Source organism: Canis lupus, chromosome 13 (assembly GCF_048164855.1).
Source record: "Canis lupus baileyi chromosome 13, mCanLup2.hap1, whole genome shotgun sequence".
Classification (NCBI taxonomy): Eukaryota; Metazoa; Chordata; class Mammalia; order Carnivora; family Canidae; genus Canis; species Canis lupus.
Genome location: NC_132850.1, coordinates 15,917,909 through 15,936,081, shown reverse-complemented (window position 1 = coordinate 15,936,081; position 18,173 = coordinate 15,917,909). Strand labels below are relative to the sequence as shown.

The following is an 18,173-nucleotide window of genomic DNA, read 5'->3' as shown; positions in this document are numbered from 1 at the left end:
TAAATCTATATTCATTTTTAAGTACAAGTCTTTTGTTCATTGTCAAATATCAAGTATTTCAATGCACATTTACTCATTCCTATCATATACTTATTTGCTTAATATAAAGTAACTTCATGAATTTTACTGTTCAAAAAGTTCCTAGAAAAATAAATCACACTCTTAAAAACAGAACACCTACATCTACCTATTAGGTAGGATAAATGGTCCTGAAAAGCAATCTAGAATATAATGCCTTAAACTTATAAACAACAAAAATCATTTCATTTAACTCCAATAATTTCTCCCTCTCAGATGCTAACATCCCATTTTAATTCAGTCTAAAGCAGAATTATAAACATATCTTCAACCATGAAATGAAATTTCCATCTGTACCTGCACTAGATGCAATAATTGCAGTTACCGCTATTACACCACTGAGGTTTGTCTCTAATAGAATTTTTAAAGTTTTATTTATTTGAGAGAGAGCAAGAGAGAGAGAGCAAAGCATGGGGTAGGAGTGGGGTGCAGAAGGAGAGGGAAAATCCCAAGCAGACTGTGCACTGAGCAAGGAGCCCCATGCAGGGCTTGAGCTCACCATCCTGAGATGATGACCCAAGCTGAAATCAACAGACACTTAAACTGACTGAGCCACCAAGGCACCTCTCTAATTTTAATAACCTATGGGAAGGGATGCCTGGGTGGCTCAGCTGTTGAGCGTCTGTCTGCCTTTGCCTCAGGAAGTGATCCTGGGGTCTGGGATGGAATCCCACATCCGGCTCCAAGCAAAGAGCCTGCTTCTCCCTCTGCCTGTGTCTCTTCCTGCCGCCCTATCTCATGAATAAATAAATAAAAGAAATTTTTTTTGGAAAAAAAAGAAACCTATGGGAAAATTAAAAAATACAGTGTCTTAAAAAAATAGTGACTAAATTTTAACCAACCTTTTTAAAGATTTTATTTATTCATTCATTCATTCATTCATGACAGACAACGAGAGAGAGAGAGAGAGAGAGAGAGAGAGAGAGAGAGGCAGAGACACAGGCAGAGGGAGAAGCAGGCTCCATGCAGGGAGCCCGACGCAGGACTCGATCCCGGGTCTCCAGGATCATACCGTGGGCCGAAGGCAGTGCTAAACCCCTGAGCCACCTGGGCTGCCCAATTTTAACCAATCTTGTGTTTGATTTTAGCTTCATAAAATTTCTATAAGTGCAAGAGTAATAGATACAGTAATTTACTATCTTCTTTAGAAAAGTCTTTTGGGTCTAGCTCTTAGAAACTGACAAATTTAATGACTAGGTAACAAATTATTAAACAGATCAGGTAATTTACAATCTGTGTTCCAGTGTACTTTGGAGGTATTATAGATTCAGTTCCAGACCATGGCAATAAGGCAAATAGTGCCACAGAGCTAGTTAAATGAACTTTTTGGTTTCATGGTGTACTAAGCTGTTTACACTATACTGTAGTTTATTAATAAGTGTGCAGTATTATGCCTAAAAAATGTACATATAGCTTAATTAAAATATTTTATTGCTAAAAATTGCTAACCATCATCTGATTTTTCCAACTAGTCATAATCTTTTTGCTGATGGAGGGTCCTTACTTGGATGTTGCTGCAGCTTCTTATTGCTTCAGCACTTACTGCTTCAACTCATACTTTTCTGTTATGGAGATGGCTTCTTTCCTCAAACCCCATAAATCCACCTTTGCTAGGTTTAAACCTTTCTTCTGCAGCTTCCTCACCTCTTTCAGCCTTCACAGAATTGAAGAGGGTTAGGGTCTTGCTCTGGATTAGGTTTTGGCATAAGCGAGCGTTATTATGGCTGGTTTGATCTTTTCAGACCACTCCAACTTTCTTCACGTCAGCAGTAAGACCACTCTGCTTTCTTGACATTCATGTGTTCACTGGAGTAGCACTTTTAAATTTCCTTCAAGAACTTTTCCTTTCCAGTCACAACTTGGCTAACTGACTCAAGGGGCCTACCTCTTGGTCTATCTCGCTTTCAACATGCCTTCCTCACTATGCTTAATCATTCCTAGCTTTTTATTTTATTTTTATTATTTTTTAAAGATTTTATTTATTTATTCATGAGAGACCAAGAGGGAGAGAAGCAGAGACACAGGCAGAGGGAGAAGCAGGCTCCATGCAGGGAGCCTGACATGGGACTGGATCCCAGGTCCCCAGGATCACGCCCTGGGCCGGAGGCAGGCGCCAAACCGCTGCCCAGGGATCCCCACATTCCTAGCTTTTGATGTAAAGTGAGACACCTGGGACTCTTCCTTCCACTTGAATGCTCAGAGACTATTGTGGGGTTTACTGCCTAATTTCAACATTGTTATGTTTCAGGAAACAGGGAGGCCTAAGGAGAGGGAGAGAAACAGGGCAGGAGTCAGAACAAACACATTTATTATTAAGTCTGCTGTTTTAGTGGTATCCAAAACAATTACAATAGTAACACCAAAGATAACTGATCACAGATCACTATCAGAAATATAGGGCAGCCTGGGTGGCTCAGAAGTTTAGTACCGCCTTCAGCCCAGGGTGTGATCTCAGGATCGAGTCCCATGTTGGGCTCCCTGCATACAGCCTGCTTCTCCCTCTGCCTGTGTCTCTGCCACTCTCTCTCTCCCTCTCTCTAATTAATTAATTAATTAATTAAATCATATATATATATATATATATAGTAATAATGAAAAAGTTTGAAATACTGAGAAAATTACCAAAATGTGACAGACACGAAGTGACAAAATGCTGTTGGAAAAATAGCACCAAAAGACTTGCTCAACAGAAATCTTTAATTTGAAAAACATGCAGTTATCTGTATAGTGCAGTAAAACAAGGTATGCCTATATTCCACAGACCTGAAAAGGATCTAACCTAGTTCTTAGCTAAGAGATCACTAAAAATAACTTTTGATGACAGACTGTGAAATGATTCTTGGAAAATAACAAAATTCAAAGGAGTGAGTGGCACTGACATAAAAAATCACATACAGCATTCTTAGAAATCACATTTGGGGGTGCCTAGGTGGCTCAGTCAGTTGAGCAACTGATTCTTGGTTTCAGCTTGGGTGGTTGATCTCAGGGTCATGGGATTGAGTCCTGTACTGGGCTCATGTTGAGCATAAAGCCTGCTTGGGATTCTCCTTCTCCCTCTTTCTGTGCCCCTTCCCTCCACCACTGCATGTGCACACACTCTCCCTCTCTCTCTCAAAAAAAGAGATTCTCTCCCTCTATCCCTTTTCCTTCTTTTTAAAAATTTTTTTTTAAATTTGTGATAGTCACACAGAGAGAGAGAGAGGCAGAGACATAGGCAGAGGGAGAAGCAGGCTCCATGCACCTGGAGCCCGACGTGGGATTCAATCCCGGGTCTCCAGGATCGCGCCCTGGGCCAAAGGCAGGCACTAAACCGCTGCGCCACCCAGGGATCCCTCCCTTTTCCTTCTTAAAAAAAAAAATCATATCCATACAAAATATATGAAGAACTTATAAAGTTCAACTAAGAACAAAAAATCCCATTTAAAAAGGGGAAGACACGAACAGACAATTCTCCAAAGAAGACATACAAACGGCCAACAGACACCTGAAAAGATGCTCAACATCATTCATCATTGGGGAAATGCAAATCAAAACATAAGCAACAAGCTGGCGAGGATATGGATCAAAAGGAACCCTCAGGTACTGCTGGTAGGAATGCAAAGTTGGTGCAACCACTGTGGAAAATAGTATGGAAGTTCCTCAAAGTTAAAAATAAAACTACCGGGATCCCTGGGTGGCGCAGCAGGATCAAACCTGTTTGGCTCCATATGTTCAGTGGGGAGTCTGCTTGTCCCTCTATCTCTGCCACTCCTTCTGCTCATGCTCTCTCAAATAAATAAATAAAATCTTAAAAAAAAATAAACTTTTTCCCCTGGAAACAGTATGCATGAGCGGGGGAGGGGGGGGCTGGAGTGGGGACAGGGCTAGAGAATCTTAAGCAAGCCCATGCCCAGTGTGGAGATTAATTTCATGATGCTGAGATCATGACCTAAGCCAAAATCAAGAGTCAGCCACTTGACTGAGCTACCCAGATGCCTCAAGAATGAAATATTTCCATCTGCAACAACTTGGGATAGAGATAGAGGGTATAGTGCTCATTAAAATAAGTCAGTCAGAAAAAGACAAATGCCATTATGATTTCACTCATACATGAATTTAAAGAACAAAACAAGTAAAGGAAAGAAAATGAGAGAGACACAAATAAAGACTCTCAGGTGCCTGGGTGGTTCAGCTGGTTGAGCATCTGACTCTTGGTTTCAGCTCAGGTGGTGATCTCAGGGTTGTGATATGGAGCCCCACATGAGACTCTGCACTCAGCTGAGAGTCTGCTTAAGATTCTTTCTCCCTCCCTCTGCTCATACTCAAGCATGCTCTCTCAAATAAATAAATCTTAAAAAGTGTGTGTGGGGTTACCTGGGTGGCTCAGTGGTTGAGTGTCTGCCTTTGGCTCAGGTTGTGATCCTGGGGTCCTAGGATCGAGTCCCGCATTGGACACCCCAAAGGGAGCCTGCTTCTCCCTCTGCTTCTCTCTGTCTCTCATGAATAAATAAAATCTTAAACTGATGGTTACCAGAGGGGAAGGTGATGGAGGGATGGATTAAAAAGCTGATAGTGATTAAGGAATGCACTTGTGATGAGCACAGGGTGATGATGTATGGTACTGCTGAATCACTATACTGTATACCAATTCTTATCTTTTAAGCATTCTTCACTCGGCTGTTCTTTCTCTTACTTATCTGAAGTAAGAGAATTACAACAGATCCTAATCTTCTGATCGTAAATGCTGCAAATATCTTTGCCAACTTCATGGGTTGAAGAACACTTGTTCTAAATTTAAATGTAGTCATTTGTCTTTGTTGTCTTCTTACTTTTGTAGTTTTACCTTCACATTAAGACATCAGTAGGGATGCCTGGGTGGCTTAGCTGGCTAAGCTTCAGACTCTTGATTCCAACTCAGGTCATGTTCTCTGGGTCCTGGAATCAAGCCCTGCATCGGGCTCTGCGCGTAAGGAGGCTGTTTTGTCCCTTTCTGCTCCTTCACCTGTTCTCTTTCTGGCTCTCTAATTAATAAATATTTTTTAAAGATTTATTTATTCATGAGAGACACAGAGAGAGAGGCAGAGACACAGGAAGAGGGAGAAGCAGGCTCTTCGCAGGAGCCTGATGCGGAACTTGATCCCAGATCCCAGGATCATGACCTGAACTGAAGGCAGCCGCCCAACCATTGAGCCACCCAGGCGTCCCTAAAAAAATAAAATCTTAAAAAAAAAAAAAAAAAAGGGATCCCTGGGTGGCGCAGCGGTTTGGCGCCTGCCTTTGGCCCCGGGGCGCGATCCTGAAGACTCGGGATCGAATCCCACATCGGGCTCCCGGTGCATGGAGCCTGCTTCTCCCTCTGCCTGTGTCTCTGCCTCTCTCTCTCTCTCTCTCTCTCTCTCTCTGTGACTATCATAAATAAATAAAAATTAAAAAAAAAAAAAGGCTTCAATTAGTTAGAAAGGATTCGTATCTGGTATGAGATCTTGGTCCAATTTTGGTCCAATTTCATTTTTCACCATGAATAACCATCTGTCCCAGAACCATTTTTTTTCCCATTGATTTATAAAGCCAGCGCTTTTTTTCTTTTCATTAAGATTTTAGTTATTTATTTGACAGAGAGAGAACAAGCAGAGGGAGCGAGAGAGGAAGGTTCCTCACCCAGCAGAGAGCCTGATGTGGGGCTCAATACCAGGACTCTGGGATCATGACCCGAGCTGAAGGCAGACATTTAACTGACGAGCCACCAGGCACCTCTAAAGCCACCTCTATTATAAATTATTTCTATACATGTATGGGTCTATTTCCAGGCTTCTGTTATACTGGTCTATTTATTCCTACACTACTACCACATGTCTTAACTATTATGGCTTTATAAGACCTTGATACATAGCAGGCCATACATACACCTTATTGAAGGTCTTGGCTATTCTTTAACGTAAATTTTAAAGATTTTTTTTTTTTTTTTTTTTTTTTTTTTTAATGATAGACAGAGAAAGAGAAAGAGGCAGAGACACAGGCAGAGGGAGAAGCAGGCTCCATACCGGGAGCCCAACGCGGGACTCAATCCCGGGACTCCAGGATCGCGCCCTGGGCCAAAGGCAGGCGCCAAACTGCTGAGCCACCCAGGGATCCCCTCATGTAAATTTTAAAACAAGCATGAAGCATGGAGTGAGAGGCTGTTAGGACACTGCTTAGAATAGTAATGAATCAATAGTAATGAATCAATCTAGGTGGCTCGGCAGTTTGGTGCCTGCCTTCGGCCCAGGGTGTGATCCCAGAGTCCCGGGATCGAGTCCTATGTCGGGTTCCCTGCATGGAGCCTGCTTCTCCCTCTGCCTGTCTCTCTCTGTCTCTCATGAATAAATAAATAAAATCTTAAAAAAAAAAGTAATGAATCAGTCTAGATCAATACGAAAGAACTGATATTTTTATGATAAATCTTCCACATCACGAGTATAGTCAATTTCTTATTTAATATTTTCAAATAAAATTTATAAATTTCCTCCATAAAGATCTTACATATCTTTTTAAAAAGATTAATTCCTACTTTATATTTTTTATGATTATTATGTTTTTCTTTTAAATGGCAGTATTGTTTACTACTGGTATAAATTATATCCAGCCATTTTGTTAAATAGAGATTTTTTTTTCAAGATAAAAGTCTTTTATTAGATACATGTTTGGCAAGTATTTCCTCACATCTGTAGCCCTCATTTTCATTTTGTTAACAGTATCTTTTTTAAAAAAAAAATGATTTTATTTATTTATTCATGAGACAGACAGAGAGAGAAAGGCAGAGACAGAGGCAGAGGGAGAAGCAGGCCCCATGCAGGGAGCTCGATGTGGGACTCATTCCAGGGAAGCGGGATCACACCCTGAGCTGAAGGCAGATGCCCAATCGCTGAGCCACCCTGGTGTCCCTGTTAATATCTTTTGAAGAATAAAAGATTTTAACTTTTATGAAGTTAAATTTACCACTGTTTCCTTTTATAGATTGTGCTTATGTCTTATCTAAAAAAACCTTGCTAAACCAACAACAGAAAGATTTAGTCTTGTTTTTTTTCCTATGGTTAATTACAGAAGTTTTATACTTTTAGGTTTCACATTTAGGTCTATCATTCATGACCATATTAAGTTGTTAATATTTTTGTGTATATTATAAGATAATAACTCTTAGGGATTAAATACAATTTGTAGATTCTACAAATGATAAATTATTTGAACAGGTTAACTTTTAGGTGCTTATCAGACATCTAAGTGGAGATATGCTGGATAGGGTAGTGATGAAGGCCCGATTTGGGTGCATTCTAAAGCAAAGGAATTGTAGACTCTTAAATGCAGACCATTCTTTTTGAGGGTGCTACTATAGAGGGGGAGAGAGAGAGAGAGAATCTAAAGCAGACTCCATGCTGGGTGTGGAGCCTGATGCAGGGTTGATCTCATGACCCTGAGATTATGACCTGAGCTGAAACCAAGAGTCAGATGCTTAACCAATTTAACCACCCTGGTGCCCTCCCAATCTCATCTTAAAATGCCCTCTTGTGGTTTCTATCACATCATTAGATGAGCAGTTTTCAGTCTTGGATTGCGGCAAGCTATAAATTTTCAAAGTATGTTTTAAATGCTGATATTGAAAAAAAATGCTGATATTGGTTGCTAATTGTATTACGTAAATAAAACATAAAAGTAATCCTAACAATGTCACTTCATAAAAGAAAAGGCATTACTGCTGTAAAAGACAGACAAATCTGGGAAAAAAGGATTTTTAAAAAAGATTTTATCCATTTACTTCAGAGTGAGAGAGCAAGGGAGAGTGTGCGCATGGGGGCGGGGTGCAGAGGAAGAGGGAAAAGCAGATTCCCAGCTGAGCAGGGAGCCTGATGTGGGGCTCAATCCCAGGACCTCAACATCACAACCTGAATCCAAGACAGAGGCTTAACTGACTTAGCCACCAGGTGCCCAGGTCAACTCATCTTTAAAAATTTTTTTTAAAAAGGTGGCACCCTTACACTAATACTATTTACAAAGAGCTGGTGAAAACTTTGTCAGCGAGTAGCAGGAGTGGCAACCACTGCATTAAGATATCCTGGTCTTCTCCCTACCCTGTGATTACTTTTCTTTTGCCCTGTAAATATAACAGCTACTTAAAAGCTTTGATGGAGCATTTTTTTGGTGTCTCTGTAATTTCTTCACTATCTCACTCATTTTTAAGTCTTCACTTTTCATCTCGGAGTGACTAAGTAAATTTTCATTTCACGAAGCATTTTATCACACACATACCCATACTCAAGCATCTATCACAGTATATTACATTTACCTATTTATTTAATTATCTCCCCTACAAACAGGGCACACCTGGGTAGGGATTAACAACAAATGGGATAATTTCTTAGTACAGACATAACTGTGTTATTTTTTTTAAGTAATTTTATTTTTTATTATTATTTTTTTAAACAGCACATTTTATTTTATTTTATTTATTTATTTATGATAGTCACACAGAGAGAGAGAGAGAGAGGCAGAGACACAGGCAGAGGGAGAAGCAGGCTCCATGCACTGGGAGCCCGACGTGGGATTTGATCCCGGGTCTCCAGGATCGCGCCCTGGGCCAAAGGCAGGCGCCAAACCGCTGCGCCACCCAGGGATCCCCTAACTGTGTTATTTAATGTGCCCATTAAATAACTGATTTAAGAGATGTCAACAATTTCACCAATTATTCTCCTTTATCTTACTGTTAAGACCTCTCCTTGAACATTCCTTACACTGCAGAGCTCAAGCCTATACCTCTGTGTATCTTCAGATATTCACTGGCTTTCTAAATCTCAGGATTTGAGGGGTACCTGGCTGGCTCAGTTGGTGGAGCATGTGGCTCTTGATCTCAGGGTCATGAGTTTGAGCCCCACATTGGGTGCAGATTGCTTAAACAAACAAATCTATCACAGGATCTGAAAAGAAAAGTTAGGTCTAAATGTCTACCACTTTCACTCTCTCTAAAGGACTTAGTAATCCTACTGTTGTCTATAGTCTATACTCGCTTCCTAACTGTCTGCATATGAATTTTTCCTCCTTAAGTCCTCAATAGGGAAAATGTCAGGGTTACTGGTGCATTGCTTAGTTCATCTTTTTTTTTTTTTTTTTTTGCTTAGTTCATCTTTAATCCTCATGTTGATACTTCACAGCCCAGGAAAGAGTCCAAATCCATATATTTTAGTTTTAGAGGAGACAAATTCCTAAGAATTTCTAAAGGACATGAAATTTGAGCATGTCTTTCAAATGAAAAGAAAAGGAATATAGGACACCTTTAAGATATTTTTTCCTTATGGCATTTCTGTTAGAAAATGCTTAATTCCATGGTTATTAATATTGACACGTAAAGTATGCTATTAGAGGGTTAGGGTCCAATAAACAACAAAAAAATCTATTTCTAGTATAAACTCAATGACAACAAAATTATTTGTCAATAACCCTAACTGGACATTTAACACATTACCCTGCTCGTAAGAGATAGGCAGGTGATATGCAAGTGCTCTGAAATTATCACAAAGCGTGATATAAAACACTACATTCAATTAATCACAAATTCATACTTTTAAAACCTGAGTCATGGACAGCCCTGGTGGCGCAGCAGTTTAGCGCCGCCTGCAGCCCAGAGCGTGATCCTGGAGACCCGGGATGGAGTCCCACGTCAGGCTCTCTGTATGGTGCCTGCTTCTCCCTCTGCCTGTGTCTCTGCCTCTCTCTCTCTGTCTCTATGAATAAATAAATAAATAATCTTTAAAACAAACAAAGAAACCAACCTGAGTCAACTTATGACATACTATTTCACACCTATCAAACTGGCAAAAACAAATTCTGAAACAATTAAATGTTGATAAAGATGTAAAGTGAACAAAGAATTCTTATATATTGCTGGTAGAAGTGTAAATCCATATAACAACTTTGGAAAACAGTTTGGAAAATATGAAGTTGAAGATGTGAAACTTCTATGACCCAGATTTTTTAAAAAAGATTTATTTATTTATTTTGTGGGGGTGGGGTGGGAAGAAATGCAAGCAGATTCCATGCTGAGTGTGGAGCCTGATGAGTGGGGCTTGATCCCACAACCCCAAGATCACAACTTGAGCCAAAATCAAGAGTCAGACACCCAACCAATTGAGTCACTCCACCCACTCGAGAGGGTGACCCGACCCACCAATTTTAATCACACATTAACAAAACACAAAAAATATAAAATGTTCACTAAAGGATTAGACAAAAACTAAATTATCTACATTTGGTGCCTTTTTTTTTAAACACCAAAAAGTAAAAATGTAAAAATTAAGAACTATCTGCTACTATATAAAATTTTAATATTACATATTGTTTTGGGATATAATACTACAAAGCAAAATTACCTAGTAATATAAGAGAACTATCAACACCAAATTCAGGATGAAAGACACAAGGAAGGCTATGCAATCAGAGAGGACTACATAAAGGGCTTCAATTCCGCATACACACATAAGGATAGACATAGAGATCAATGGAGCAGAACCAAGAGTCCAGAAATAAACTTAATAACTATGGCCAACTGATTTTCGACAGAGGCCAAGAAATATCAATGAGGGGAAAAATGGTCTTTCTTTTCAAAAAATGGTGCTATGATAACCAGATGCCCACCAGCAAAATAAAGAAAGAAAGAAAGAATATAGACCTATATCTTAAACCACATATAAAAATTAACTTTAGGGAGGGCTCAGTCGGTTTAGTACCGGGGCGTGATACTGAGAACCCGGGATCAAGTCCCACGTTGGGCTCCCTGCATGGAACCTGCTTGTGTCTCTGCCTCTGTCTCTCATGAATAAATAAATAAAATCTTAAAAAAAAATTAACTTTAGGGGCACCTAGGTGGCACAGTCAGTTAAGCAGCCGGCTCTTGGTTTCAGCTCAGATCATGATCTCAGAGTTCTGGGACTGAGTTCTGTATCAGGCTCGTGCACTCAGCACGATGTCTGCTTCAGGATTCTCTCTCACCCTCTGCCCCTACCCCAGTTTGCTTGTGTTTTCTCTAAAATAAATAAATAAAGCTTAAAAATTTTTTAAGTGGATCAAAGGCCTGTATACAAGAGCTAAAAGTAAACATCGGAGTAAATCTTTGCAATCTACGTTGGTTAGGCAATGATCAATTAGATGTCATCAAAATTAAAAATGTTTGTGCTTTGGGGCGCCGGGGTGGATCACTCAGAAGGGTGTGCAATTCTTGATCTCAGGGTCATGAGTTCAAGCCCTATGTTGGGTGTAGAGATTACTTAAATAAATAAAACTTGGCAGCCTTGGCAGCCCGGGTGGCTCCGCAGTTTAGCACTGCCTTCAGCCCAGGGCGTGATCCTGGAGACCCGAGATCATGTCCCACATCAGGCTCCCTGCATGGAGCCTGCTTCTCCCTCTGCCTGTGTCTCTTATGAATAAATAAATAAAATCTTTTAAATCAATCTTTTTTTTAAAAAGTGTGCTTCAAATATAGACCCCCTCAAGAAACTGAAAAGACAACCCAAAGACTTAGAGAAAAGATCTGCACACCATGTATCTGATAAGGGACTTGTATTTAACATAAATTAAATCACAATGAGGAAAAAAAAAAAAAAAATCACAATGAGGGATCCCTGGGTGGCGCAGCGGTTTGGCGCCTGCCTTTGGCCCAGGGCGCGATCCTGGAGACCCGGGATCGAATCCCATCCCACGTCAGGCTCCCAGTGCATGGAGCCTGCTTCTCCCTCTGCCTGTATCTCTGCCTCTCTCTCTCTCTGTGTGTGTGTGTGACTATCATAAATAAATAAAAAATTAAAAAAAAAATCACAATGAGATTTCACCTCATACCTGTGAGTGACTATTATCAAAAAGAAAAGAAATAACAAGTGTTGGTGAGGATGTAAATTGGTTTGTTATGGAAAACAGTATGGGGGTTCCTCAAAAAATTAAAAATAGAACTACATATAATCCAGTAATTCCACTTTCAGGTATATATCCAAAGGAAAGAGAAGTGCTAACTTGAAAACAAATGCACCCCATGTACACTGCAGCATTATTTATAGTAGATAAGATATGAAAACAACCCATCTGTCTGCCCACGGATGAACAGAGAAAGACGGAAGCCTAAGTGGCACATGTGGTTAAGTGACCGACTCTTAGTTTCAGCTCAGGGTTGTGAGATGGAGCCCTGCATCAGCTCCACACTCAGCTTAAGTTTATTTTTCCCTCTCCCCCTCCTCACTGCTTACTCTCCCTCTCTCTAAAATAAATAAATAAATCTTAAAAAAAAAAAAAAAGAAAAAAAGAAAAAGTGTCACCCTCACCACACACAGAATATTATTTAGCCATTAAAAAAAAGAAATCTATGGGCAGCCCGGGTGGCTCAGCGGTTTAGCGCTACCTTTGGCCCAGGGCCTGATCCTGGGGACCCGGGATAGAGTCTCACGTCAGGCTCCCTACATGGAGCCTGCTTCTCCCTTGGTCTGTGTCTCTGCCTCTCTCTCTCTCTCTCTCTCTGTCTCTCATGAATAAATAAAATCTTTAAAAAATAAAAGAAATAAAAATAAGTCTTTCCATTTGTGACAACATAAATGGACCTCAAAGGCATTATGCTAAGTAAAAGAAGTCAGACAGAAAAAGACAAATACCAAAATACAGATACTCTCTTATATGTGGAACCTACAAAAAAAAAAAAAAATCAAGGGGTCAAAAAGTAGAAACTTCCAGCCCTAAAATAAATTTCAGTCATGGAGATATTACATACAACATGGGGACTATAATTATACTGTATTGCATACTTGAAAGTTGCTGAGAGGATCTTAAAAGTTCTAATAAAAATTTGTACTGAAGCATAGTGTAGATATTAGACTTACTGTGATCATTTCACAACATTTATAGATATCTAATCATGTTATACATGAAACAAATATAATCTCATGTCGATAAAGCATCACTAAAATAAAAAATTCTTACAACTCAACAATAAAAAGACAATCCAATTTAAAAAGTGGATGGGGGGGATCCCTGGGTGGCGCAGCGGTTTGGCGCCTGCCTTCGGCCCAGGGCGCAATCCTGGAGTCCCGGGATCGAATCCCACATCGGGCTCCTGGTGCATGGAGCCTGCTTCTCCCTCTGCCTGTGTCTCTGCCTCTCTCTCTCTCTGTGACTATCATAAATAAATAAAAATTTAAAATAAATAAATAAATAAATAAATAAATAAATAAATAAATAAATAAATAAATAAAATAAAAAGTGGATGGGGCGGCTGGGTGCTCAGTTAAGCATCTGACTCTTGTTTGTGGCTCAGGTCTTAAACTCAGGATTGTGAGATTGAGCCCTATACTGAGCTCTGCTTGAGATTCTTTCTTCTTCTGCCCCTCCCCCTCACTTGTGCATACACTCTTTCTCTCAAATAAATAAAATCTTTAAAAAATACAATTCAGGGGCAGCCCTGGGGCCTCAGCAGTTTAGCGCCGCCTTCAGCCCAGGGTGTGATCCTGCAGACCTGGGATCAAGTCCCACTCCCAGCATGGAGCCTGCTTCTCCCTCTGCCTGTGTCTCTCATAAATAAATAAAAATAAAATCTTAAAAAAAAAATACAATTTAAAAAAAGTAGACAAAGGATTTGAATAAACATTTCTCCAAAGATATTCAAATAACTATTAAGCATAGGAAAAGAAGCTTAACATCAATAGCCATGACCGAAATGCATATCAAATCCACAATGAGGGATCCCTGGGTGGCGCAGTGGTTTAGCGCCTGCCTTTGGCCCAGGGCATGATCCTGGAGACTCGGGATGGAATCCCACGTCCGGTTCCCGGTGCATGGAGCCTGCTTCTCCCTCTGCCTGTGTCTCTTGCCTCTCTCTCTCTCTGTGTGTGTGACTATCATAAATAAATAAAAATTTAAAAAATCCACAATGAGATACTATTTCACACCCACTAGCATGGTTATAATAAAAGACATAATAACAGGTGTTGCTGAGGATGTAGAGAAACTGAAACCACCATAGGCTGCTGGAGTGACTGTATGATTGTGCAGGCTCCCTGAACACAGATTCAAGTTCAACAGAGTTACCATAGAACCTAGCAATTACACTCCTAAAAAGATCCAAGATGTAAACATATGTTCACCCAAAAGCTTGTACCTCAAAGTTCACAGCACCATTATTCATAATAAATAGCCACAGAGAAGCAACAATTCAAATGCCCATCAACTGATGACTGGATAAAAAATAAGGTAGAGGATACATTAAAAAAAAAAAAGAAAGAAAGAAAAGAAATACTGATACACAGTACAATATAGATGAACCTTAAACACATTATGCTAAGTGAGGAAAGTCGGACATAAAAGATGACATACCGTATCATTCTATTTATATGAAAAGTCCAGAACAGGCAAATCCATAAAGACAGAAAGACTAATGGTTGCCTTAGGGCCAGGAAGGCGACTGCTAATGGTTATGGGGTTTCTTTTTGGGGCAATGAAAATGTTCTAAAATTAGACAGTGGCAGTGGTTGTACAACTCTGAACATACAAAAAGAATACTGAATTGTACATTTAAAACGTAGAAATTTTATATTATGTAAATTATATATCAATAAAGCTGTCTTAAAAAAATTAGGACAGGGGCAGCCCGAGTGGCTCAGCGGTTTAGCGCTGCCTTCAGCCCAGGGCGTGATCCTGGAGACCCAGGATCGAGTCCCAAGTCGGGCTCCCTGCATGGAGCCTGCTTCTCCCTCTGCCTGTGTCTCTGCCTCTCTCTCTGTGTGTGTCTCTCATGATTAAATAAATAAAATCTTAAAAAAAAAAAAATTAGGACAATGATTGGTAAGGGATTGGGAACTTTTAGTGCAAAGTAACACCATGCAAATTAATTTCTTGTTGCAAGGAGAGAAGATTCATTGTTTAATATATGGATCAGAGACTACTATTACCTTAATCCAAGGATCAATCTTAGCATTATGAAAGTAGGTCAAAAAGGTATTATGTGTTTATAAATATGATGCGGAATGATATAGCTATGATGTATCCTGGCTAAAAATGTTTTGATGTAAACCTATCAAGTTTTTAGATGTACACTTTAGAGAAAAACACAAGAATTAAAGGAACAAAATAAATGACAGCACAGAATGCAACTGTACAAAATCATTCTCATGACAGAGTCCTCTCAAACTCAGTGTTACTAAAAAAATAAGGACCATGCTAGATTAAAGAGATAAGGAAACAAAAGTGTTACATGTAACAAGATCTTGGATCAGACACTAGTACTGAAGAGCTAGCCTATGATTCTATTTTAGATCAGCTGGAGAAACTTACTTATCTATGTTTTTAAAGATCTATTTATTTGGGCAGCCCTGGTGGGGCAGTGGTTTAGCGCCGCCTTGCAGCCCAGGGCGTGATCCTGGAGACCTTGGATCAAGTCCCACGTCAGGCTCTCTGCATGGAGCCTGCTTCTCCCTCTGCCTGTGTCTTTGCCTCTCTCTCTCTCTGTGTCTCTATGAATAAATAAATAAAATCTTAAAAAAAATAAAGATCTATTTATTTATTTGAAGGCAGGGGACGAGGGGCAGAGGAAGAGAATGTTCATGCAGACTCCCTGCTGAGCTCCAAGCGATCCCATGATCCATGAGACACAACCTGAGCTGAAACCAAGATGCTTAACCCACTGAGCCACCTAAGTGCCCCCTGGGGGAATTTAAATAGCACCTGGATGTTAGAAAAAAATGAACATTTATTCACATTGAAGAAAGGGTATCACCAACAAAAAAAGCAAGTTGCAAATTAATCTCGTTTTAGTAAAATAAAAATAAAAACTTACATATATGTGTTTAAAGAAAGATATGGAAAAGTGCACCGAAAGTTACAGTAGCGATTTCTGGATGAGGAGAATGTTTTTATTTTTGCATATGTATATCTCCGTTTTTTTTTTTTTTTTTTAAGATTTTATTTATATATTCATGAGACACACAGAGAGAGGCAGAGCCAGAGGCAGAGGAAGAAGCTGGCTCCCTGCAGGGAGCCTGATGTGGGATTGACCCCGGATCGTACTAAACCAAAGGCAGGTGCTCAATTACTGAGTCACCCAGGTGTCCTGCATATGTACATTTCCTAGTATTCTATCCAGCAAAATACTGCTTTTATAATAATAAAAGAATCTTTAAAAGACAGAAAATCACACAGGGAGCTTTAATAAACTAATGGTGCACAAGCCTTACTCCAGCTAAATTTTAAAAGGTTGAGCACTACTGCTTTAAAAAATTGGGAGTGGATAAAAAGGAAAATTCTTGTCTAAGATTGTCTTTAAAAAAGACATATAAGTTTTTCACTTCATAAATGAGGAGACTACCCTAAATAGAGGGAATCACAAACAAAATCTTCTACAAGGAGCAAATTATATTAGCCAATTTTATTAATCAAGGTCTTTGGTTAAAAAAAAAAAAAAACTATACTTAGGTAGACTAAACAGAAAAGGAATTTATCAGAAATATATTGAAAGTTCAGAGAATGAATGAGCCTCCTTGACTTTGCAAACACGCACAGTCAAAAATCACCAACCAAGGTCACACCACAGGAAGAGTTGCTTAGGAAATTGCCCTGCTAGCACTGCCACCAGCCAATAAAATGGATTCTAAACTGCCCTTGCTTCTCTGCATCTCTCATTTCAGATTCCAGTCCCCACTCAAGTGTCTGTGACTTGCACAACTTGGGTCACAACTGTCAGGTGTTAAGGACAGAAAGTGTATGTGTAAGGCATGTATATGTGTGTACACATCAAGTTACATACACACAGCCTTTCCAGCTTCCTCTCCCACTAAGATTCACAAAAAGGCAATATATGAAGGGGGTTAAAATAGTAAACAGTCAAAAGAAATAACGAAAGTCACTTAAAAACCCAATTAGAATGTCCAAAACAGGAATCTTGCCAGTCTTTGCATCAGTAATAAACTTTAATCATTGTGCCTTCTACTTCATTGTTCCAAAAAAATTTCCTGAAAGTAATTTCACAAAATGCAAAAATTTTCAAGAGTAAAATTTACTTTCCAGATAATCTTTCCAATATTGTGTCATTCAACATTTACGAACATTTCCTGTAACCATAACTAAACACTCACTATCCCACTGATAGAAATGGAATTTAATGCAACTACAAAAGTTCCAAGTAAGAATGGTATGGTACAGAAATATATTATCTAATGCAATCTGACACATTAAATTCTGGCTGTAAAATTCAAATAACTACGTGCATTAGATTTATGCAAGTATCTGAAATTCTAAGGTTTAAGAACCAGCAAAAATGTTTTTACAGTATTTTCTCCAAAGTGACTATATCAACTACACTACAAACAAGCCACTAAGTAGTGATAACTTTTATCAAATATCTGCAGCTATGCTGACCCTGAAGGACTCAAATTCCCTATTAGAGAATAGACTGTCACATCTAAAAACTATACTTTTTTTTTTTTTTTAGGATTTTATTTATTTATTCATGAGAGACAGAGAGAGAGAGAGAGAGAGAGAGAGAGAGAGAGGCAGAAACATAGGCAGAGGGAAAAGCAGGTTCCATGCAGGGAGCCCAATGTGGGACTTGATCCCGGAACCCCGGGATCACGCTCTGAGCCCAAGGCAGACGCTCAACCGCTGAGCCACCCAGGCGTCCCTACATCCTTTCTTTAATTGAGAGGTGTAATAGTAAATACTATATCACCAAACATATATTTTTACTTCAAATTCATTTTACTTTACAAGCATTTCTAAAAATTTCTTCTCAAGAATAAACTTTGCTTTCAATCCAAACATTTAAGCTAGAAGGGCAGACTGGATCTAGCTGGTTCTAGCTGTGTAACTGGGCAAGTCATTCCATCTCTTTTTTGGTTCAAATCTTAGTAGTGTGGAGACTGTTGGAAAGTTGATGATTAAAGGGTGACTATAAGTAGTGTTAAGAATACTCCGGGAATGGGATGCCTGAGTGGTTCAGTGGTTGATCATCTGCCTTTGACTCAGGGTCTGATCCCAGGGTCCTGGGATCAAGTTCTACACCAGGCTCCTCACAGGGAGCCTGCTTCTTCCTTTGCCTACAACTCTGCCTCTCTCTGTCTCTCATGAAT

General features: G+C 39.5%; 1 protein-coding gene across 4 annotated transcripts in view; it reads right to left on the bottom strand.

The window, feature by feature from the left end:
* GPBP1L1 (GC-rich promoter binding protein 1 like 1) overlaps nt 1-18,173 on the bottom strand; it is a 61,420-nt gene that overhangs the window by 37,647 nt on the left and 5,600 nt on the right. The gene's annotated exons all lie outside the window — the stretch shown is intronic.